The sequence below is a fragment of the Piliocolobus tephrosceles genome, chromosome 7 (assembly GCF_002776525.5).
Source record: "Piliocolobus tephrosceles isolate RC106 chromosome 7, ASM277652v3, whole genome shotgun sequence".
NCBI lineage: Eukaryota > Metazoa > Chordata > Mammalia > Primates > Cercopithecidae > Piliocolobus > Piliocolobus tephrosceles.
In genome coordinates, this window is record NC_045440.1 from 47,678,978 (window position 1) to 47,702,537 (window position 23,560).

Below are 23,560 nucleotides of genomic sequence, written 5' to 3' on the forward strand. Positions count from 1 at the left end.
GAGTCTCGCTCTGTCGCCCAGGCTGGAGTGCAGTGGCCAGATCTCAGCTCACTGCAAGCTCCGCCTCCCGGGTTCCGCCATTCTCCTGGCTCAGCCTCCCAAGTAGCTGGGACTACAGGCGCCCGCCAACTCGCCGGGCTAGTTTTTTGTATTTTTTAGTAGAGACGGAGTTTCACCGTATTAGCCAGGATGGTCTCGATCTCCTGACCTCATGATCCGCCCGTCTCGGCCTCCCAAAGTGCTGGGATTACAGGCTTGAGCCACCGCGCCCGGCCTTTTTGTAGTTTTTAGTAGAGACGGGGTTTCACCGTGTTAGCCAGGATGGTCTCGATCTCCTGACCTCGTGATCCACCCGTCTCGGCCTCCCAAAGTGCTGGGATTACAGGCTTGAGCCACGGCGCCCGGCCAGGACTGTGGAATCTTTCAAAAAAGAAAACAGGGTGAGTGCGGTGGCTCACGTCTGTAATCCCAATACTTTGGAAAGCCGAGGCAGGGGGATCACGAGGTCAGGAGTTCCAGACCAGCCTGGCCAACATAGTGAAACCCCATCTCTACTAAAAATACAAAAAAAATTAACCAGACATGGTGGCGGGAACCTGTAATTCCAGCTACTCGGGAGGCTGAGGCAGGAGACTCGCTTGAACTCAGGAGGTGGAGGTTGTAGTGAGCCAAGATGGCGCCACTGCCCTCCAGCCCAGTGACAGTGCGAGACTCGGTCTCCAAAAAAAAAAAAAGAAAAAGAAAATAGAGGTCAAATATGAAGACAGAATAAAAACAGTGGTTACCAAGGTTGGGGCTGGAAAGGAAATAGGGAGCTGTAGATCAACGGATACAAAGTAGCAGGTATGTAGGATGAACAAGTCTGCAGATCTAATGTTCTGCAGAACAGCATGAGGACTTTCTTCTTCTTTTTTTTTTTTTTGCAACAGGGTCTCCCTCTAATTGCCCAGGCTAGAGCACAGTGGCTCAATCAAAGCTCACTGCAGCTTCGTCCACCTGGACTCAAGCAATCCTCCCACCTTAGCCTCCCAAGTAGCTGGGACTATAGGCGCATGCCAACATGCGAAGTAATTTTTGTATTTTTTGTAGAGAGGGAGTTTTGCCATGTTGCCCAGGCTGGTCTCGAACTCCTGGGCTCAAATGATCGGCCCGCCTCAGCCTCCCAAAGTGCTAGGATTACAGATATGAGCCCGCACCCAGGCATGAGGATTTTTAATAAGAGTTTGCTATGGTCAGGATTTTTGCTCTTGCCACAGGAAGGAAAAACAGGTAACTGTAAGATGATGGATATGTTAATTTGATTCACTACAGTAACCATTTTACTATATGTCTCATAACATGATATATATACCTTAAACACACACAGTAAACTTTATTTTAAAAAAACAAGAAATGAGCCAGGTGTGGTGGTTCATGCCTATAGTCCCAGCACTTTGGGAGGTAAAGGCAGGAGGATCACTTGAGTCCAGGAGCTCGAGACCAGTCTGGCCAACATGGTGAAACCCCATCTCTACTAAAAATACAAAAATTAGCCAGCGTGGTGGTGAAAGCCTATAATCCCAGTTACTCAGGTGGCAGAGGCAGGAGAATCGCTTGAATCCGGGAGGCAGAGGTTGCAATGAGCTGACATCGTACCACTGCACTCCAGCCTGGGCAACAGAGACACTGTCTCAGGAAAAAAAAGAAAAGAAAAAGAAAAAAAAAATCAGAGTATTTTTGCCTTGTAAAGTTGTTAGAATATTTGAAGACACTAAGAAAAGTCAAGTCTTTTCAAGCAAATGAGTCCTTCATGTGATAACTTTATTCTGCCTTGTGCTCTGGATGGTATGTCCCTGCTCCTTCCAAGGCATCCTCGGTGGAATTCCTTGCTGAGTGGGTCTGCCATCCTATCTGCTTTTAACATTCATCCAGCAGAGTAATGAGTGTGAATCATAAGCCTCATCACAGTTCTGCACTCAGGAAAAGTGTTCCAGAATCCTAACTGGGCCCATAACCCCACTGGCTGTTTCAAAAACATCAGTTACAACCCCACTGTCAAGAACACTATTTGTTGACATTAATAATGTCAATAATACACAATTATTGACATCAAAGCATATGCTGGGGTGTGTGTGCATGTGTGTCTGTGTGTTTGTTTTGAGACATGGACTCTGTCGCCATGGCTAAAGTGCAGTGGTGCAATCATGGCTCACTACAGCCTCAAACTCCTAGGCCTTCCATGTCAGCCTCCGGAGTAGCTGGGACTGCAGGCATGCACCGCCACACCCAGCTAATTTTTAAAATATTTTTAGTAGCGACAAGGTCTTGCTAGGTTGCCCAGGGTGGTCGCAAACTCCCAGGCTCAAGGGGTCCTCCTGCCTGAGCCTCCCAAAGTGCTGAGACTATAGGTGTGAGCCCCATGCCCAGCTACATTTTTTCTGAACTTTAAAATTGAAATACATCCATCATTCAGACACTGTGAATTTACACAAATAGATTTAATATTAAAAACTATATTTACATAATTCACCAAAAAACATCAGAAGGTAATATTCTTTTGCTGAAGTGAAGGTTTACCAGATAAACCAATTTTCAACTTTAGCCTCCAAAATATTTCAAAAAATTGTATGAGATTAAAAACATATTTCAATAGAACACATTTAAGTTTAAATTGATCACAACTGTTTAGTATTCAGTTAATAAATGAGAACACATGTCAGTATGTTTGTAGAATTCAGTATTTGAAATCTATTATATATTCACCTCAATGTGGGCATCTTAACAGTTTTTTTAAATACTGTCTTTCATCAAATCTAAGATGGCATAACCAATTACATGACACGATAATTTTAAAAAATTTAAAAACTCTACCAATTAAACTATAACACATATATCCATTTTGGATATTTAAATGTTTCAGAATTGATGAAATACAGTAGATAAAAATGTAATTTATAAAAACAAAATTTACTCACACCTGTAATCCCAGCACTTTGGGAGACCAAGGCGGGTGGATCACAAGATCAGGAGACTGAGACCATCCTGGCTAACATGGTAAAACCCTGTCTCTACTAAAAATACAAAAAATTTGCCGGGAGTGGTGGCATGCATCTCTACTCGGGAGGCTGAGGCAGAAGAATCACTTGCACTTGGGAGTTGGAGGTTGCAGTGAGCCAAGATCACATCACTGCACTCCAGCCTGGGTGACAGAGCGAGACTCCATCTCAAAAAAAAAAAAAAAAAAAAAAAATTCAAGTCAAACTTTGTACATCTGAAGCATCTGTACTACACTTTCAAACACAAGTGGGAAAACCTCTGGATTAGAGGATTTCCAAAGTATTTCAATGCTGTGGTGTGGAGAATACATTATATACAGGAGAAATTAATCATACTACTGTTATTCTTTAGGTTGTAACCAAAACCACCCTGCCCCCAGCCACTGCCAAAAAATCACCACCTATATGGAGAGTTCATTTAGAATCTATTTGTTAGATATTAACTCAGCTAGATAAGGGGAAAATAAGCAGCTTCATGATTTTAGATTTAATGAATATATATGACTAAAATATTATTTTAGTAGTTTTACTTCAGAAAAGCAAACTAAAAATAAGACAGTGAAATATTACAATCTACAAAAAGGAAAGGCTGTTTTTTTTGGTGGGGGGAGGGGATTGTTTCTTTGTTTTAAGAGTCTTGCTCTGTCACCCAGGCTGGAGTGCAGTGGCACCATCTCGGCTCACTGAAACCTCTGCCTCCTGGATTCAAGGGCTTCTCCTGGCTCAGCCTCCCAAGTAGGTGGGATTACAGGTGCCTGCCACCACACCTGGCTAATTTTTGTTTTTGTGTTTTTGGGTTTTTTTCATTTTTTGTTTTTTTTTTTTCGTGACAGAGTCTTGCTCTGTGGCCCAGGACAATGGTGCAATCTCGGCTCACTGCAACCTCCACTCCCCAGGTTCAAGTGATTCTTCCGCCTCAGCCTGCCAAACAGCTGGGACTACAGGCATGTACCACCACTCCTGGCTAATTTTTGTATTTTTAGTAGAGACGGGGTTTCACCATTTTGGCCAGGCTGGTCTCAAACTCCTGACTTCAAATGATCCGCCCCCATCAGCCTCCCAAAGTGCTGGGATTTCAGGAGTGAGCCACCATGCCCAGCCAGTTTTTGTTTTGTTTTTTGTTTTTGAGACAGGGTCTCACTCTGTCGCCCAGGCTGGAGTGCGCGATCTCAGCTCACTGCAACCTCCACCTCCCAGGCTTAAGCAATTCTCCAACCTCAGCCCCGCCAAGTAGCTGGGACCATAGGCGCATGCCACCACATCCAGCTAATTTAATTTTTGTATTTTTAGTAGAGACGGGGTTTCGTCATGTTGCCCAGGCTGGTCTCGAACTCCTGGGCTCAAGTGATCTGCCCGCCTAGGCCTCCCAACGTGCTGGGATTAGAAGCATGAGCCACTGCGCCCAGCCTGAAAAGCTAGGTTTTACTTGAGCCATTTATTTTCTCATTATTAAATCCCTGACACAGAAAGAAACTGTACCACAGAAAATGATGACACAACAGGCACTCGATAAACACCTGGTGAATTTATGGCAAATGCTTGCTTTTAATCTTTCTCTCAATATATACAAACTGACAGCAGATGTTGCTGATACTGAACACAGAATCCTTTCTCCAGGACATTACTATCTAGTGGGGAAGACAACCATGTAAGCGAATACATTCAAATATAATGCAGTAAGTTATTGCAGAAGATTTCACCTGGATACACTACAGATATCCCGATGAATGTAGTAGTTACTTCACATTCTCCAGTAAGGTAGCTAAGAATGTTTACTGCAGAACTATGAAGGGAGACTTCCCTTAGAATACACTAGAGAGTGGAAGAAAGTTAAATAAGCTAATATATTCTGGTTCCTCTCTCGTTTTAATTTCTAAGTAAAATTAGGATGGCATGCACTTTAAAAGATGTGGGGTCTTCTGACAGAGACTATTAAATGGGCATAACTGCTCACCTGTGAGTCCAGGAAGCTGTAGCTGGCTTCTAGTCAGAAAGCCATATTACGCAAAATAAACAGATTCTCTCTCCATATCACTGTTTATGAGGTAAAAACTTGAGAAAACTAAAGACTCTCAATAACATAAGTATTTCCTCTGAGGACATAACAATTTACATCAGTACTGTTTTGTAAAAAACAATCAATAATTTAGGTAGCAGATGACACTGGCATGAAAAGCAGTACACCAAGCAATGCATTGTCTGTACTTTTCGAGAACATTCCAATCCATAAATTGAAAAACCTCTGGCATAATTATACTACTTCCAAAGAAAAAACTGTTTACAGTATGCGTGGTATCTGGCTATTGAACTTTTTTTAGTGAGATTAAACTTCACCTGGCAAGGTTAAGCTCAGACTCCTGTGCCCTTCTGTCATACAGTAATCATAACCAGAGCATCAACTAGAACTCACAGTATTTCATCAAGTTGTTTTTATTCATTTATATTTTAGTTTCTGACCATATTCTGCATGAAACATGGTTCTCTGATGTTTGTGTGTTCATTTTAGAGACAGGGTCTTACTCTGTTGCCCAGGCTGGAAGGCAGTGGTACAAACACGTCTCACCGCAGCCTCGAACTCCTGGGCACAAGTGATCCTCCTGCCTTAGCCTCCTGAGGAGCTGGAACTACAGGCACACACCACTGTGCCCAGCTAACTTTTTTCTTTTTTTGTAGAGACAGGGTCTCAGTATGTTGCCCAGGCTGCTCTCGAACTCCTGACCTCAAGTGATCTGCCTACCTTGGCCTCCTACTGCATCCGGACTGAAACATTATTGTTTTTAAAACAAATAACCAGTTAGGTGATGAGCTACATACAATAAGCCAGAATCTGCATTTCAATGAAGTAGAAAAAAATAAATTGGTCTTCATCAAAATTTTAAACTTTTGGGTTTCAAAGGACAACATCAAGAAAGTGAAGACAATCTACAGAATGAAAGAAAATACTTGCAAACCATATATCTGATCAAGGACTTGTATCCAGAATATATAAAGGACTCCAATAACTCAACAATAAAAAGACAAACAGCCCAATTTAAGAATGGGTAAACGGGTCCGGTGCAGTGGCTCACACCTATAATCTCAACACTTTGGGAGGCCAAGGTAGGCAGATCACTTGAGGTCAGGAGTTTGAGACAAGCCTGGCCAACATGGTGAAATTTCGTCTCTACTAAAAACTACAAAAAAATTAGTTGTATTGGTCTGGGCGCAGTGGCTCACATCTGTAATTCCAGCACTTTGGGAGGCCGAGGTGGACGGATCACTTGAGTTCAGGCTGAGACCATCCTGACCAACTTGGCAAAACCCAGTCTCTACTGAAAATATAAAAATTAGACAGGCATGGTAGTGCAGGCTTGTCATCCAAGTTACTTGAGAGACTGAGGCAGGAGGATCACTTGAACCCAAAATGCTGAGGTTGCAGTGGACTGAGATTGCACCACTGCACTCCAGCCTGGGCGATAGAGCGAGACTCCATCCCAAAAAAAAAAGAAAAAAAAGAAGTCTCCCTTTGGAAAACAGCTTAGCAGTTCCTCAAACAGCTAAACATAGTTAACACATGACCCAGCAATTCCACTCCTAGGTATCTACTCAAACAAAAAAAAAACCTTGTACATAAATGTTTACAGCAGCCTTATTCCCAATAGCCAAATGGTGGAAAACACCACCAAAATGATGAATGAACAAACAAAATGTGGTGTATCCAATGCAGTGGAATATTCTTCACCCATAAAGACATGTAAATACTGATACATGCTATATAACATGGATGACCCTTAAAAACATTATGCTACGTGAAAGAAGCCAGTCACAAAAAACCACATAATATATGACTCTACACATATGAAAGTACAGAATGGGTAAATCTATTGAGACAGATTATAGTAGCCAGGGGCTGAGGTTTGGGGGTATAGGACAGTGACAGTTAAAGGGTACAAGGTTTCTTTCTGAGGTGATAAAAATATTCTAAAATGACCACAGTTGCATATATGTGTGAACATGCCAGAAATCAGTGAAGTGTATACTTTAAGTAGACAACTATATGGTATGTGAATTGTATCTCAGTAAAGTTGTTTTGAAAAAACAGCTCCCTGAAGCCAAATTCAATATTCATCTACAACTCCATCTACCAAAAGTTCAGCTTTCTTAGGAAGCATCCCTCAAAGGTGTGGTCAAATCCTAGAGGAAACTGGCCCTTTTCTATAGAACTTCAGATTTTAGTAACCACTTCATAAGCCCTAGAGAGAATAAGCAGCCCAGGTTACATAGCTATTATCCAGTCTTCCCAGTCCCAAAACTCCTGGAACCAAGTTCTTCCTACCTGATAATATACAGTCTTATCTAGAGGCAGCCTACTTGGGGAAGAAGGAAGGAAGAAAGGAAGGAAGGAAGGGAGGAAGGGAGGAAGGAAGAGAAAGAAAAGAAAGAGAAAGAAAGAAAGAAAGAAAGAAAGAAAGAAAGAAAGAAAGAAAGAAAGGAAGGAAGGAAGGAAGGAAGGAAGGAAGGAAGGAAGGAAGAAAGAAAGAAAGAAAGAAAGAAAGAAAGAAAGAAAGAAAGAAAGAAAGAGAAAGAAAGAAAGAAAGAAAGAAAGAGGAAGGAAGGAAGGAAAAGAAAGAAAAGAAAGAAAAAAGAAAGGAACAGTACTAAATGTTCTAAAGGGTCACTTTAGGAATAACAGATGCAATACTAAAATGTTTAGGACACTTCATCAGGCTGTAAATTCTACCTCTGATACAGAGATAAGTTTCTATCAAACACTTACAACACTCCCAGTAACCTCCCTTTCCCTCCCCTCCCTTAGATAAACCTCAGATAGAAAATCCAGAGCTGGGTGCAGTGGCTCATGCCTGTAATCCCAGCACTTCGGGAGGCAGAGGTGGGCGGATCACGAGGTCAGGAGATCGAGATCATCCTGGCTAACACGGTGAAACCCCATCTCTACTAAAAATACAAAACAATTAGCTGGGCCTGCTGGCGATCGCCTGTAGTCCCAGCTACTCGGGACGCTGAGGCAGGAAAATGGCGTGCACCTGGGAGGCGGAGCTTGCAGTGAGCGGAGATGGCACTACTGCACTCCAGCCCGGGCGACACAGCAAGACTCGTCTCAAAAAAAAAAAAAAAAAAGAAAATCCAGATTTAGGCCAGGCACGGTGGCTCACGCCTATAATCCCAACACTTTGAGAGGCCAAGGCAGGCGGATCACTTGAGGTCAGGAGTTCAAGACCAGTCTGGTCAACATAGTGAAACCCTGTCTCTACTAAAATACAAAAAAAATCAGCTAGGCGTGGTGGCGCACACTTGTAATCCCAGCTACTCAGGAGGCTGAGGCAGGAAAATTGCTTGAACCCTGGACAAGTTGCAGTGAGCCGAGATCATGCCACTGCACTCCAGCCTGGATGACAGAGTGAGACTCCATCTCAAAAAAAAAAAAAAAAAAAATCACAGATTTATAACCACCACTGACTGGCCGGGCACGGTGGCTCACGCCTATAATCCCAGCACTTTGGGAGGCCAAGGCAGGTGGATCATGAGGTTAGGAGATCAAGACCATCTCCTGGCTAACATGGTGAAACTCCATCTCCACTAAAAATACAAGAAGTTAGCCGGGCATGGTGGCACACGCCTGTAGTCCCAGCAACTCAGGAGGCTGAAGCTGGAGAATCGCTTGAACCCAGGAGGCAGAGGTTGCAGGGAGCTGAGATTGCACCACTGCATTCCAGCCCGGCAACAGAGCAAGACCCGTTCTAAAAAAAAAAAAAAAAAAAAAAAATCACTAAGGGAATAATTAATATATATGTATTTACCCGCAATACTAAATATTTGCTTACAAAAAAGATTGACGTGAATATTGACCAGCATTTAGCCACTAAAATCGCTTTTTCTAAATTTTTGTTACTTATTTCAATACAATCCTTCACACCTTAAAAGAACACAGAGTTTTAATAATCTATTAATGCCTTCAGACTCGATTATCAAGTATTTTGTCTTGATCCTTAACGGCATTTATCTGTAAAATAACATCTCTGGGTTTCCAGGAAATAAAAGCAACCAAGCCATACATAGGACACAGTCTGATACAGAAGCAGTATTTAAGATTTTTTTTTTTTTTTTGAGACAGAGTTTAGCTCTTGTTGCCCAGGCTGATGTGCAATGGCACAATCTCGGCTCACCACAACCTCCGCCTCCCGGGTTCAAGCAATTCTCCCAAGTAGCTGGGATTACAGGCATGTGCCACTATGCCTGGCTAATTTTGTATTTTCAGTAGAGACAGGGTTTCTCCATGTTGGTCAGGCTGGTCTCCAACTCCTAACCTCAGGTGATCTGCCTGCCCTGGCCTCCCAAAGTACTGGGATTACAGGTGTGAGCTACCATACGCGGCCAAGAATCTTAAATCAAGACACCAGCTCTGGACTCAACATCTAGCTAAAAAATCCTGCAAAAGCCATTTCATATCTGTATTTCTACTGCTTATCTATAAAATGAACTTGGTCTAGAGTCCAGGCAATCCATAACGTATGTTCTATTAATCTGTTTTTTCTATTTCTATTTAAGTACCTATACATGGCCACAAGGATTTAGCTCCTTCTAAGGTTTGAAACAGCTGCTGAGTTCCAGCTTACTGAAAATACCATCCGCTCTCACACAAATCAGCTAAGACTTTATAAACAAGAATAAAGCACTCCCAAATACAGTCCCAAAGTCCCATCTTACATATGTCAAAGACTTATTTTATTTTATTTTATTTTATTTTTTGAGATGGAGTCTCGCTCTGTCACCCGGGCTGGAGAGCAGTGGCCGGATCTCAGCTCACTGCAAGCTCCGCCTCCCGGGTTAACGCCATTCTCCTGCCTCAGCCTCCCAAGTAGCTGGGACTACAGGCGCCCGCCACCTCGCCCGGCTAGTTTTTTTGTATTTTTTAGTAGAGACGGTGTTTCACCGTGTTAGCCAGATGGTCTCGATCTCCTGATCTCGTGATTCGCCCGTCTCGGCCTCCCAAAGTACTGGGATTACAGGCTTGTGCCACCGCACCCAGCCCTAAAGACATTGTAATCAGCTCTTTGAAAAAGAGCCTTTGAAAAAGTGAACTACTTTTGAAACAAACTTTCAAACATTGATTTTTTTGTTTTTTTGAGACAGGGTCTCACTCTGTCACCCAAGTTGGAGTACAGTGGCGCAATCTTGGCTCAATGCAACCTCTGCCTCCTGGGTTCAAGTGATTCTCCCACCTCAGCCTCCCAAGTAGCTGGAACTATAAGCAAGCACCATCACGCCTGGCTAATTTTTTTTTTTATTTTTAATAGAGATGGAGTATCACCATGTTGGCCAGGCTGGTCTTGAACTCCTGACCTCAAGTAATTCTCCTGCCTTGGCCTCCCAAAGTGCTGGAATCACAGGCATAAGCTACTGAGCCCAGCCTGAACACTTAATGTTATTCTAGTTTGCATGCTGCATATCCACTTCTATCAAGTTTTATGTTAGGCTGGGCATGGTGGCTCACACCTGTAATCCCAGTACTTTGGAAGGCCGAGGCAGGCGGATCACCTGATGTCAGGAGTCCAAGACCAGCCTGGCCAACATGGTGAAACCCTGTCTCTCTACTAAAAATACAAAAATTAGCTGAGCATGGTGGCGCATGCCTGTAGTCACAGCTACTTAGGAGGCTGAGGCAGGAGAATCACTTGAACCCAGGAGGCGGAGGTTGCAGTGAGCCAAGATCGCACCACTGCACTCCAGCCTGGCAATAGAGCAAGACTCTGTCTCAAAAAAAAAAAAAAGTATATCTAAAGAAAAAGTAGCAAAAAAACTGTACAAATATGGAGAAAGTCATAAGTATACGGCTACAGGTTGAAGGGTCTCCAATCAGACTCAGTCCAAATAAGACTACCCCAAGACATGTTATAACCAAACTGTCAAAGATGAAAGACAAAGAGAGAATCCTCAAGGCAGCAAGAAGAAAGAAGCAAATAACATATAAGGGACTTCCAATATACCTAGCAGCAGACTTCTCAACAGAAACCTTAGAGGCCAGGGGAGAGTGAGATGATACATTTAAAGTGCTCGCAGGGACTGGGCTCACACCTGTAATCCCACCACTCTGGGAGGCTGAGGCGGGCAGATCACTTAAGCCCAAGAGTTCAAGACCAGTCTGGGCAACAGACCTTGTCTCTCTTTAAAAAAAAAAAAAAAAAAAAAAAGTGACCAGGAAAAAAACTGTCCTTTAGACAAAGATGTCTGTCCCAGGACAAAGCTGTTCTTCAGAAACAAAGAATAAAGACTTTCTCAGGCAAACAAAAGCTGAAGGAGTTTATCACCACAAGACCTGCCTTACAAGAAATACTATGGGAAGTTCTTCAAGCCGAAAGAAAAGGATACTAATGAGTAACACAAAAACATCTGAAAGTATAAAACTCACTGGGAAAAGTAAACACAAGGTCAACTTCAGAATACACTAATACTGTAATGGTGGAGTGTAAATTACTTGTATCTTTAGCAGGAAGGTTAAAAGACAAAACTATTCAAAGTAACTACAATAATTTGTAAAGGGATATGCAATATAAAAAGATGCAGGCTTGGTGCGGTAGTTCATGCCTGTAATCCCAGCACTTTGGGAGGCCAAGGCAGGTGGATTACCTGAGGTCAGGAGTTCGACAGCAGCCTAGCCAACATGGTGAAACCCTATCTTCACTAAAAATACAAAAATTAGCGGGGCGTGGTGGCAGCTGCCTGTAATCCCAGCTACTCAGGAGTCTGAGGCAGGAGAATCACATGAACCCAGGAGGCGAAGGTTGCAGTAAACCAAGATCAGACCACTGCACTCCAGCCTAGGTGACAAGAACGACACTGTCTCAAAAAAAAAAAAAAAAAAGATCCAAACTGTGACACCAAAAATTCAAAATGGGAGAGTAGGGTAAAAATATAAAGGATTTTTTAGGCAATCAAGGCTAAGTTGTTATTAGCTTAAAATAACCTTTTGTAATGGTAAGACGTTTTTTGTAAGCCTCATGGTAACCACAAAGCAAAAACCTATATGCCAGGTGTGGTGGCTCACCCCTGTAACCCAGCACTTTGGGAGGCTGAGGCAGGTGGGTCATCTGAGGTCAGGAGTTCCGGACCAGCCTGGCCAACATGGTGAAACCCCGTCTCTACTAAAAATTAGCCAGACGTGGTGGTGCATGCCTGTAATGGCAGCTACTTAGGAGGCTGAGGCAGGAGAATTGCTTGAACCCAGGAGGCAGAGCTTGCAGCAAGCTGAGATCGTGCCACTGCACTCCAGCCTGGGCAACAAAGTGAGACTCCATCTCAAAAAAAAAAAAACAAAAACAAAAAAACGAGTTCAAGACCAGCCTGGCCAAAATAGTGAAACCCCGTCTCTACTAAAAATACAAAAAATAAGCTGGGCATGGTGGCAGCGCCTGTAAGCCCAACTACTAGGAAGGCTGAGACACAAGAATCGCTTGAACCCGGGAGGAGGCAGAGGTTGCAGTGAGCCGATATCACGCCATTGCACTCCAGCCTCGGCAAGAGGAGTGAAACTCCATCTTAAAAAAAAAAAAAAAACTCTAATAGATAAAAAATAAAAAGCAAAGAACAGGCCAGCGGAGTGGATCATGCCTGAAACCCCAGTGCTCTGGAGCCCAAGGTGGGAGGAGCACTTGAGGCCAGGAGTTCAAAGCTGGTCTGGGCAATATAGCAAGACTCTTTCTCTACAAAAAATTAATAAAAAAAAAAAAAATAGCTGGGCATGGTGGCACATGCCTGCATTCCTAGCTACTCAGGAGGCTGAGGCAGGAGGATCGCTCCAGCCCAGGACTTCAAAACCAGCTTGCGCAACATGGCAAGACCCCGTATCTACAGGAAAAAAAAAAATAGCCAGGTTTGGTGGCACACACCTATAGTCCTAGCTACTCCCAAGGCTAAGGTAAGAAGATTGCTTGAGCCCAGGAGTTGGAGGTTACAGTAGCTATGATCATGTCAGAGCAACACACTGTCTCAAAAAAAAAAAAAAAAAGGTGAGGAAAAAAACATACTACCAGAGAAAACCACCAAATAAGACCGTAAGAGAGGAAGAAAGAGTGAATGAATGGTTAAAAAAAACAAGACCCAACCATATGCTGCAACAAGAGACTCACCTCACCTGTGCAGACACATGTAGACTGAAGGTGAAGGAATGGAAAAAGATATGCCATGCAAATGGAAATCAAAAGAGAACAAGACCCTGTAATCCCAGCACTCTGAAAGGTCAAGGAGGGAGAATTGTTTGAGCCCAGGAGTTTGAAAGCATCCTGAGCAACATTTTGAGACCCCATCTCTACAAAAAATATAAAAAATTAGCAAGGCATAGTGGCATGCACCTGTGGTCAGCTACACAGGAGGCTGAGGTAGGAAAATCACTGATCTCAATAGTTCAAGGCTGCAGTGAGCCATGTTCACACCATTGCACTCTAGCCTAGATAGGGAGACCCTGTCTCAAAAAAAAAAAAAAACAAAAAGAGAGAGAGAGAAAGCCCAAGAATTGCTTCACTTATATCAGATAAAATCATTTTTGTTTTTGTTTTTAGATGAAGAGTCTCACTAACTCTGCCTCGGTTGGAGTACAGTCACAGCATCTTGGCTCACTGCAGCCTCCACCTCCTGAGTTCAAGCAATTATCCTGCCTTAGCCTACCAAGTGGAATTATAGGCATATGCCACCATGCCTGGCTAATTTTATTTGTATTTATTTATTTTTTTTTGAGATGGAGTCTAGTTCTGTCACCCAGGCTGGAGTGCAGTGGCGCAGTCTCAGCTCACTGCAACTTCTGCCTCCCAGGTCACGTGATTCTTCTGCCTCAGCCTCCTGAGTAGCTGGGATTACAGGCGGGCGCCACCATGCCCGGCCAATTTTTGTATTTTTAGTACAGACGGGGTTTCACCATGTTGCTCAGGCTGGTCTCGAACTCCTGACCTTGTGATCTGCCAGCCTCAGCCTCCCAAAGTGCTGGGATTACAAGCATGAGCCACTGCGCCCTGCTGGGTTTTTTTTTTTTTTTTGGAGACAGAGTCTCGCTCTGTTGCCCAGGCTGGAGTGCAGTGGCGCAATCAAGGCTCACGGCAATCTCCAGCTCCCAGATTCAAGCGATTCTCCTGCCTCAGCCTCCTGAGTAGCTGGGACTACAGGTGCCCGACACCACGCCCAATTTTTGTGTGTTTTGTTTCGTTTCGTTTTGAGCAGGAGTCGTGCTCTGTCACCCAGGCTGGAGTGCAGTGGCATGATCTTGGCTCACGGCAACCTCTGCCTTCCGGGTTCAAGTAATTCTCTGCCTCAGTCTCCCAAGTAGCTGGGGTCACAGGCACCCGCCACCACACCTGGCTAATTTTTGGACTTTTAGTAGAGATGGGGTTTCACCATTTTGCCAGGCTGGTCTTGAACTCTCAACCTTGTGATCCACCTGTCTCGGCCTCCCAAAGTGCTGGAATTATCGGTGTGAGCCACCGCTCCCGGTCCAATTTTTGTATTTTTAATAGAGATGGGATTTCGCCATGTTGGCCAGGTTGATCTTAAACTCCTGATCTCAAGTTATCCACCCGCCTCAGCCTCCCAAAGTGCTGGGATTGCAGGCATGAGCCACCACACCTGGCCCTCAATAAAATAGATTTTTAAATCAAAAACTGTAAAAAGAGATAAAGAAGGTCATCATATAATAATAAAGGGGCCAATTTAGCAAGAGAACAATTGTAAATATATATGCACCCAACATCAAAGCATCTAAATATATAAAGCAAATATTAATAGATATGAAAGGTAAGATAGGCTATAATACAGTAAAAGTAGGAGACTTTCACACCTCACAATTAGCAATGCACAGATCATGCAGAAAGTCAACAAGGAAATATGAGACTTAAGCTCCACTATAGAACAAATGGACCTAACAGAAATATACAGAACATACCATCCAACAGTGGCATAATACATTATTTTAAGCTGCACATGGAACATTCTCAAGGACAGATCATATGTGAAGCCACAAAATAAGTCTTAACAAATTTAAGAAGATGGAAATCATATCAAATATCTTTTCTGACCACAATGGTACAAAACTAGAATCATTAATAGGAAGATCTTCAGAAAATCACAAAAACATGGAAGTTAAACACATGCTCTTAAACAACCAATACGTCAATGAAGATATTAAAAAACAAATTACGAAGTTTATTGAAACAAATGAAAACTGAAACACAGCATACAAAACCTATGGAATACAGCAAAAGCAGTTTTAAGACAGAAGTTTGTAACAATAAACACTGACATCATATGTCTTCTGCAAACAGGAACAGTTTAACTTGTTCTCCAATTAAGATGCCTTGTATTTCTTTGTCTTACTGCTCTTTCTAGGACTTCCAGTACTATGTTGAACAGAAGTGGCAAAATTGGGCATCATGCAGCTGGGCATGGTGGTGGCTCACGCCTATAATCCCAGCACTTTGGGAGGCCGAGGCATGTGGATCACCTGAGGTCAGGAGTTCAAGACCAGCCTGGCCAACATGGCGAAACCCCACCTCTACTAAAACTACAAAACATTAGCCAAGTGTGGTGGCGTGCACCTGTACTCCCAGCTACTCAGGAGGCTGAAGTGACAGCCTGGGAAGTTGAGGCTGCAGCAAGCCGTGGCTATACCACTGCACTCCAGCCTAGGTGACAGGTTGAGACCGTCTCAGAAAAAAGAAAGAAAAAAGGCAATCTATGAAACTACTAGAAAACAGGAAGAAAAGTCAATGGCATTGGTCTCGGCAATGATTTTTGGAGGATATGACCTCAAAAGCACGCTCAAAAGCAAAAACAGACAATTTGGGTCACATAAAACTAAAAATCTCCTGCACAGCAAAGGAAACAATAAAGAAAGAACTAGCAGGGGGCGGTGGTTCTCGCCTGTAATCCAAGCACTTTGGGAGGCCAAGGCAGGCGGATCAGCTAAGGTCAGGAGTTTACAACCAGCCTGACCAACATGGAGAAATTCCGTCTCTACTAAAAACACAAAATTAGCAGGGCATGGTGGCATATGCCTGTAATCCCAGCTACTCAGGAGGCTGAGGCAGGATAATCCCTTGAACCCAGGAGGCAGAGCTTGCGGTGAGCTGAGATAGTGCCACTGCACTCCAGCCTGGGCAACAAGAGCAAAACTCCACCAAAAAAAAAAAAAGAGAGAGAGAGAGAGAGAGAACATAAAGAATGGTTCACTCTACTTGCAAACCATATATCTGATAAGGGGTTAATAACCAAAATATATAAGGAACTCAGTTCAATACCAAGAAAATAACCCCATGTAAAAATGGGTAAAATATCTGAATAGACATTTCTCAAAAGACATACAAATGGCCAAGAGATACATGAAAAAAATTCTCAACATCTCTAATCATCAAGGAAATGCAAAAAAAAAACCACATGAGATATCACCTCACTCCCATTAAGATGGCTATGATCAAAAGGATGAAAGATGAGGCCAAGCGCAGTGGCTCATGCCTGTAATCCTAGCACTTTGGGAGGCTAAGGTGGGTGGATCACCTGAGGTCAGGAGTTCGAGATCAGCCGAGCCTGGCCAACATGGTGAAACCATGTCTCTCCTAACAATATGAAAATTAGCCAGGCATGGTGGCCGGTGCCTGTAATCCCAGCTACTCGGGAGGCTAAGACAGGAGAATCGCTTGAACCTGGAGGTGGACGTTGCAGTGAGCCAACATCTCGCCACTGCACTCCAGCCTAGGCGACAGAGCGAGACTCTGTCTCAATTTAAAAAAAAAAAAAAAAGGCTAGGCACAGCGGCTCATGCCTGTAATTCCAGCACTTTGGGAGGCCAAGGCAGGCGGATCACCTGAGGTTGGGAGCTCGAGAGCAGCCTGACCAACATGGAGAAACCCCATCTCTACTAAAAATACAAAATTAGCTGGGCATGGTGGCGCATGGCTGTAATCCCAGCTACTCGGGAGGCTGAGGCAGGAGAACTGCTTGAACCAGGAGGCGGAAATGAGCCGAGATCACGTCATTGCACTCCTGCCTGGGCAACAAGAGCCAAACTCCATCTCAAAAAAAAAAAAAAGATGAAAGATAACAAGTGTTGGTGAGTATGTGGTGATAAAGGATAATCTAAGCACGCCATTGGTGGGAATGTGAATTAGTACAGTCATATGGAGAAAGAACAGTATGGAGGTTCCTCAAAAACTTAAAAATAGAGCTACCATATGATCCAGCAATCCTGCTACTGCATATATAGCCAAAGAAAATAAAATCAGTATGTCAAAGAGAGGTCTGCACTCCCATTTTATTGCAGCATTACTCAAAATATGCAAGATATAGAATCAACCTAAGTATCCACCAACCAGCAAATGAATAGGCTGAGCGTGGTGGCTCACGCCTGTAATCCCTGCACTTTGGGAGGCCAAGGCGGGTGCATTGCTTGAGGTCAGGAGTTTGAGACCAACCTGGCCAACATGGTGAAACCCCATCTCTACTAAAACACAAAATAGCCAGGCGTGGTGGTGGGTACCTGTAATCCCAGCTAGTAGGGAGCCTGAGGCAGGAGAATTACTTGAACCCAGGAGATGGAGGCTGCAGTGAGCTGAGAATGTGCCACTGCACTCCAGCCTGGGTGACAGAGTCAGACTCCGTCTCAAAAAAATAAAACACACACACACACAGACGAATGGATAAAGAACATATGCTATATGTACATAGTGGGATACTATTCCAATCATAAAAAAGAAGGAAATTCTCTCATCTGCAACAACATGGATGAACCTGGAGAACATTATGTTAAGTGAAATAACATAGGCACAGAAAAACAAATACATATTATCTCACTCATATATGGAGTCAAAGTTGATCTCACAGAAGTAGACAGGAGATGGCATACCAGAGGTTAGGATGGTTGGGGTTATGGGGGTGGGGACTGGGAAGATGTCAGACAAAGGATACATAATTACAGTCAGGAGGAACAAGTTCAAGAGCACTACTGTATAGCATGGTGACTAGTTAAGGACATACTGTATTATTGAAAAATACTGAGTAGATATTAAGTATTCTCACCACAAAAATGATAACTACGTGAGATAATGTATTTGGTACTTAGCTAGATTTAACCATTCTACAATGTACATATAGTGTCCTTTAAAACATTAGCAAGCATTGTTCAAATTACTTTTAATTTTTTTTTTTTTTTTTTTTGAGACAGAGTCTCTCTCTGTCGCCCAGGCTAGAGTGCAGTGGCCAGATCTCGGCTCACTGCAAGCTCCGCCTCCCGGGTTTACGCCATTCTCCTGCCTCAGCCTCCCGAGTAGCTGGGACTACAGGCGCCCGCCACCCCGCCCGGCTATTTTTTTTGCATTTTTTAGTAGAGACGGGGTTTCACCGTGCTAGCCAGGATGGTCTTGATCTCCTGACCTGTGATCCGCCTGTCTCGGCCTCCCAAAGTGCTGGGATTACAGGCTTGAGCCACCGCGCCCGGCCTAAGTTTTTTTTTTTGACACAGTGTCTTGCTCTGTTGCCCAGGCAGGAATGCAGTGACACGATCACAGCTCACTGCAGCCTCAACCTCCTAGGCTCAAGCCATACCCTACCTCAGCCTCCCAAGTAGCTGGGACTGCAGGTGCACATCACCACACCCAGCTAATTTTTGTATTTTCTGTAAAGATGGGATTTTGTTATCTTGCCCAGGCTGGTCTTAAACTCCTAGGCTCAAGTTTAAGCCTTTAATGGGCTCACGCCATTCTACTGCCTCAGCCTCCTGAGTAGCTAGGACTACAGGCGCCTACCACCACGCCCGGCTAATTTTTTGTATTTTTGGTAGAGACGGGATTTCACCGTGTTAGCCAGGATGGTCTCGATCTCCTGACCTTGTGAACCACCCGTCTTGGCCTCCCAAAGTGCTGGGATTACAGGCATGAGCCACTGCGCCCAGCCAACAAGCTTTTTTTAACAAAATAAAACATTTTAATTCTTAATATCTGATACTTTAAATTACGACATACTAAATATTATTGTTTTCATTTTCCTACACATTTCTAAACAGGGAGCGTTCTTAATGTTTGAAGGTCTCAAAACAACCATAATTTTCCCAATTATTAAGACTGCTTTGAGTTTTTTGCATGGCCATTTTTACCTCTGCAAACTGCTGTTCAAACGACTGTACAGTGGGGTTGTACCATATTATCAAAAGCATGTTTATCAAGAGAATTCAGGCTCCCAAATGACCTAGAAAAATCAACCAGGCCAGTTATGGAAGCCTCGAGAGGGAAATACACTAGATTACCATAGTTCAGCTCTTCTGTTGTTTAGTTACCAAGTTCTAGGTTATGATTTAAACTATGTAATTCTCTTCTATTACCACACCCAAGTTCTGTCCATATCCAAGCATCTTCATCTAAAGAAGAGGAAAACAAGATCATGTTGTCCAATCTTTTCACAGATGGGATGAGAAAAGCAATGTTTAGTGATTAACTGACATGCCCATGGTGGCACGGTAGTCTGTCAGGGGCAGCAGGGAACTCAGACCACTGCTAAACTAGTTCTTCCAGTATATACAATGCTACCCACTTCTGAAGAAGGCAATTAGTAGGTTACATTCTGGTTTTGTTTTCTGCCCATGTAGCAGAAAACATATTTTTTAATCAATTTTTTCTGAGTTTCTCATTACTCAAAGACATTTTCCAGGCATCTATAGTCAAAGAGACTAGAGCTTCACTGTACCACTAATATTACCTAAGTGATAAATATAAAACATTTCACGATACAATGTAATGTGGTATCCTGGATGAAGTCCTGGGACAGCAAAAGTATATTAAAGAAAAACCAAGGAAATCTGAACCTGTTAATAATAAATGTGTCAATATTGGTTCCTTAATTGTGACAAGTGTACCATACCAATATAAGAAATTAACAGGGAATACGGACGGACGCGGTGGCTCATGCCTGTGATCCCAGTACTTTGGGAGGCCGAGGCGGGCGGATCACGAGGCCAGGAGTTTGAGACCAGCCTGGCCAACATGGTGAAACCCTGTCTCTACTAAAGACACAAAAAATTATCCAGGCATGATGGTGCATGCCTGTAATCCCAGCTACTCAGCAGGCTGAGGCAGGAGAACCGTTTGCACCCAGGAGGAGGAGGTTGCAGTGAGCCCAGATCGCGCCATTGCACTCCAGCCTGGGCAACAGAGGAAGACTCTGTCTCAAGAGAAAAAAAAAAGAAAATTAACAGGGAAAACTGAATGTGAGGTGCATGGAAACTTTCTGTATCTTCACAACTTTTCTGTAAAACTAAAACTACTGGGTTTTTCTCAAACTACTGCATATACTTTTTTTTCTTTTTTTTTTTTTTTGAGATGGAGTGTCACTCTTCTTACCCAGGCTGGAACACAACGGCATGATCTCGGCCCACCACAACGTCCGCCTCCCAGGTTCAAACGATTCTCCTGCCTCAGCCTTCTGAGTCGCTGGAATTACAGGTATGTGCCACCACGCCCAGATAATTTTGTATTTTTAGTAGAGACAGGGCTTCTCCATGTTGGTCAGGCTGGTCTCGGGTGATCTGCCCACCTTGAACTCCCAAAGTGCTGGGATTATAGGTGTGAGCCACCCCACCCAGCCTGCACACTTTTCTATCTAAACTAATTGTTATTATTAATGTTGGAATCTAATAAAATTTTGACTCATGAGTACAAAACAGTATCAGATTTCTATTTCCAAAAGTAGCTTCTTAATCTTTGTCCTGTGAAATACTCTTGAATTCCATGGGTGACTCTGTCTCTTGGAAAGGGATAACCTAGCTGGTGAGGGCTATGTTCCCCTTTCATCCATAAGAAGCATATGAGTCTGAAACAAGGATTGTGCTACAAAGGGAAGTGTGAAAGGGAGTAATTAAGATTCATGTTCTGACAAATATTCCAAATTCAGAGTTCTTCATAATGGAGAGCGCATCAGACTGAGGGTAAAAGACCTGGATTCTAATCTTGCCTGTACTAATAACCACCTATACATAGCCTTTTACTTGTTTGAGCCTCAGTTTTCTCATTTGTAAAATAAGAAGACCAGATGGTATGGCAAAAAATGTTTCTGCTTAAAAGTCTCCATCTGGCCATGCACAGTGGCTCAAACCTGTAATCCTAACCTCAGGCCAGGGGAGGAGGATCACTTGAGTCCCACAGTTCGGACTAGTCTGGATAACATATGGAGACCCTGTCTCTAGAAATAATTTAAAAAATTAGCCAGGTGTGGCAATGCGTGCCTGTGTTCCCAGCTACTTGGGAGGCTGAGGTAGGAGGATAACCTGACTCCAGCAGGTCAAGGCTGCAGTGAGCCATGATCACATGCCACTGCATTCCAGCCTGGGCAACAGAGCGAGACTCCATCTCAAAAAGTCTTAAATTAAAAGTTTTTTCCTTCCAAAATTCTCTTCCAGTAAAAGGAAGGGTTAAAGGAGCTAAGGTATATGATGCACACTGAACTCAAGATCAAAACATATTTGTCAGGACTTTTTCTTTTTGGCCTCTTAAACAACTGTTATCGAGATACTCTGGCTTAAATAAAAAACACGTGTATTAGACCAGGCTCAGTGGTTCGTGCCTGCAATCCCAGCCCTTTGGGAGGCCAGGGCAGATGGATCACCTGAGGTTAACAGTTTCAGACCAGCCTGACCAATATGGCGAAACCCCATATCTACTAAAAAAAAATATATACAATAAATTAGCTGGGCATGGTGGTGCATGCCTGTAATCCCAGCTACTCAGAATGCTGAGGCAGGAGAATTGCTTAAACCTAGGAGGAAGAGGTTGCAGTCAGCCGAGATCGCACCATTGCACTCCAGCCTGAGCAACAAGGCGAGACTCCATCTCAAACAAACACAAGCATCACATCCATGCAGCTCATCTAATTTTAAATTTTAAGCTGTATCATGCTGCTTTCACAAATACACAGGTACTATTTACTTCCCATGTTACCAAAAAGCAAACAAAAGTACAGCTAATAGTAAAATTAAAACTAATTAGTAGGCTGGGCATGATGGCTCACACCTTATAATCCCAGCACTTTGGGAGGCCGAGGTGGGCGGATCACCTGAGGTCAGGAGTTTGAGACGAGTCTGGCCAACATGATGAAACCCCATCTCTACTAAAAAAATAATAATAATAATACAAAGAAATTTGCTGGGCATGGAAGCGTGCGCCTGTAATCCCAGCTACTCGGAAGGCTGAGGCAGGGGAATTGCTTGAACCAGGGAGGTGGAGGTTGCAGTGAGCCAAGATCACACCATTGCACTATAGCCTAGGCGAAGAAGCGAGACTCTGTCTCAAAAAAAACAACAAAAACAAAACAAAACAAAACAAAAAAACAAACCCAGGCATGGTGGCTCACACCTGTAATCCCAGCACTTTGAGAGGCCGGATCACAAGGTCAAGAGATCAAGACCATCCTGGCCAACATGGTGAAACCCCGTCTCTACTAAACATACAAAAAATTAGCTGGGCATGGTGGCACATGCCTGTAGTCCCAGCTACTTGGGAGGCTGAGGCAGGAAAATCACTTGAGCCCATGAGGCGGAGGTTGCAGTGAGTCGAGATCCCACCACTGCACTCCAGCCTGGGTGACAGAGCAAGACTCTGCCTCAAAAAAAAAAAAAAAACCTAGTAGACGGGAACAGTGGCTCACCCCTGTAATCCAGCACTTTGGGAAGCTGAGGCGGGCAGATCACCTGAAGTGAGGAGGGTGCAGTGAACCAAGATCATGCCACTGCACTCCAGCCTGGGCAACAGCAAGACTCCATTTCAAAAAAATAAAAATAAAAATAAAAAGACTCCCTATGTACAATATGCTAACAATTTATCAGTAATCTTTATAATTTATATTCAATTTCCAAAACAACTAAAAGTGATTAACAAAAAATATTTGCCATTAATATCATCTAACCTTTGATCTTTTCAAAATATTAACATTCACTCATATGTACAGTGTTATGAAAAAATTGTGTTTAATAATGCAATCCACAAAATGAAAAGTATTAAATTAAAATGTATTATTTTATTACTACATTTTCAAAAATCTATAAGAGGTTCTAAGCACAACTGTTAAAAAGATATGGCCCCGTTAACGAGCACATAGATTAGATTTCAGCAAGCACAGTAAAGTCGTAACACTAAAATTCCACTTTAAAAAAATCCTTGCCTTACTAGTTAGCTCTGACCCAAGTATATATACTATCCCAACACTAGAACTGCTAAAGATCTTAAAACCTATGACACCTATATGTAATAAAGATGTAAAAGACACTACCTAATTAAAATGTATGCAGAATGTATCCTGAGCTATTAAGGTAACAATTACAACATATATTCGAAGCCTTCCATTTCAGTAGATACAGATTTGAAAACTCATTTTATTATGCAATGATGACATGAACTATTAAATCACACTGTTCTATAATCCAGTTTCAATGAAGTCTAGAAAAAGGCAGATCAGGAGGAGCGCAGTGGCTTACGCCTGTAATTCCAGCACTCTGAGAGGCCGAGGTGGGC

General features: G+C 43.1%; 1 protein-coding gene across 1 annotated transcript in view; it reads right to left on the reverse strand.

Annotated features, from left to right (window-relative positions):
- UBE2V2 (ubiquitin conjugating enzyme E2 V2) overlaps positions 1–23,560 on the reverse strand; it is a 59,019-nt gene that overhangs the window by 34,264 nt on the left and 1,195 nt on the right. The gene's annotated exons all lie outside the window — the stretch shown is intronic.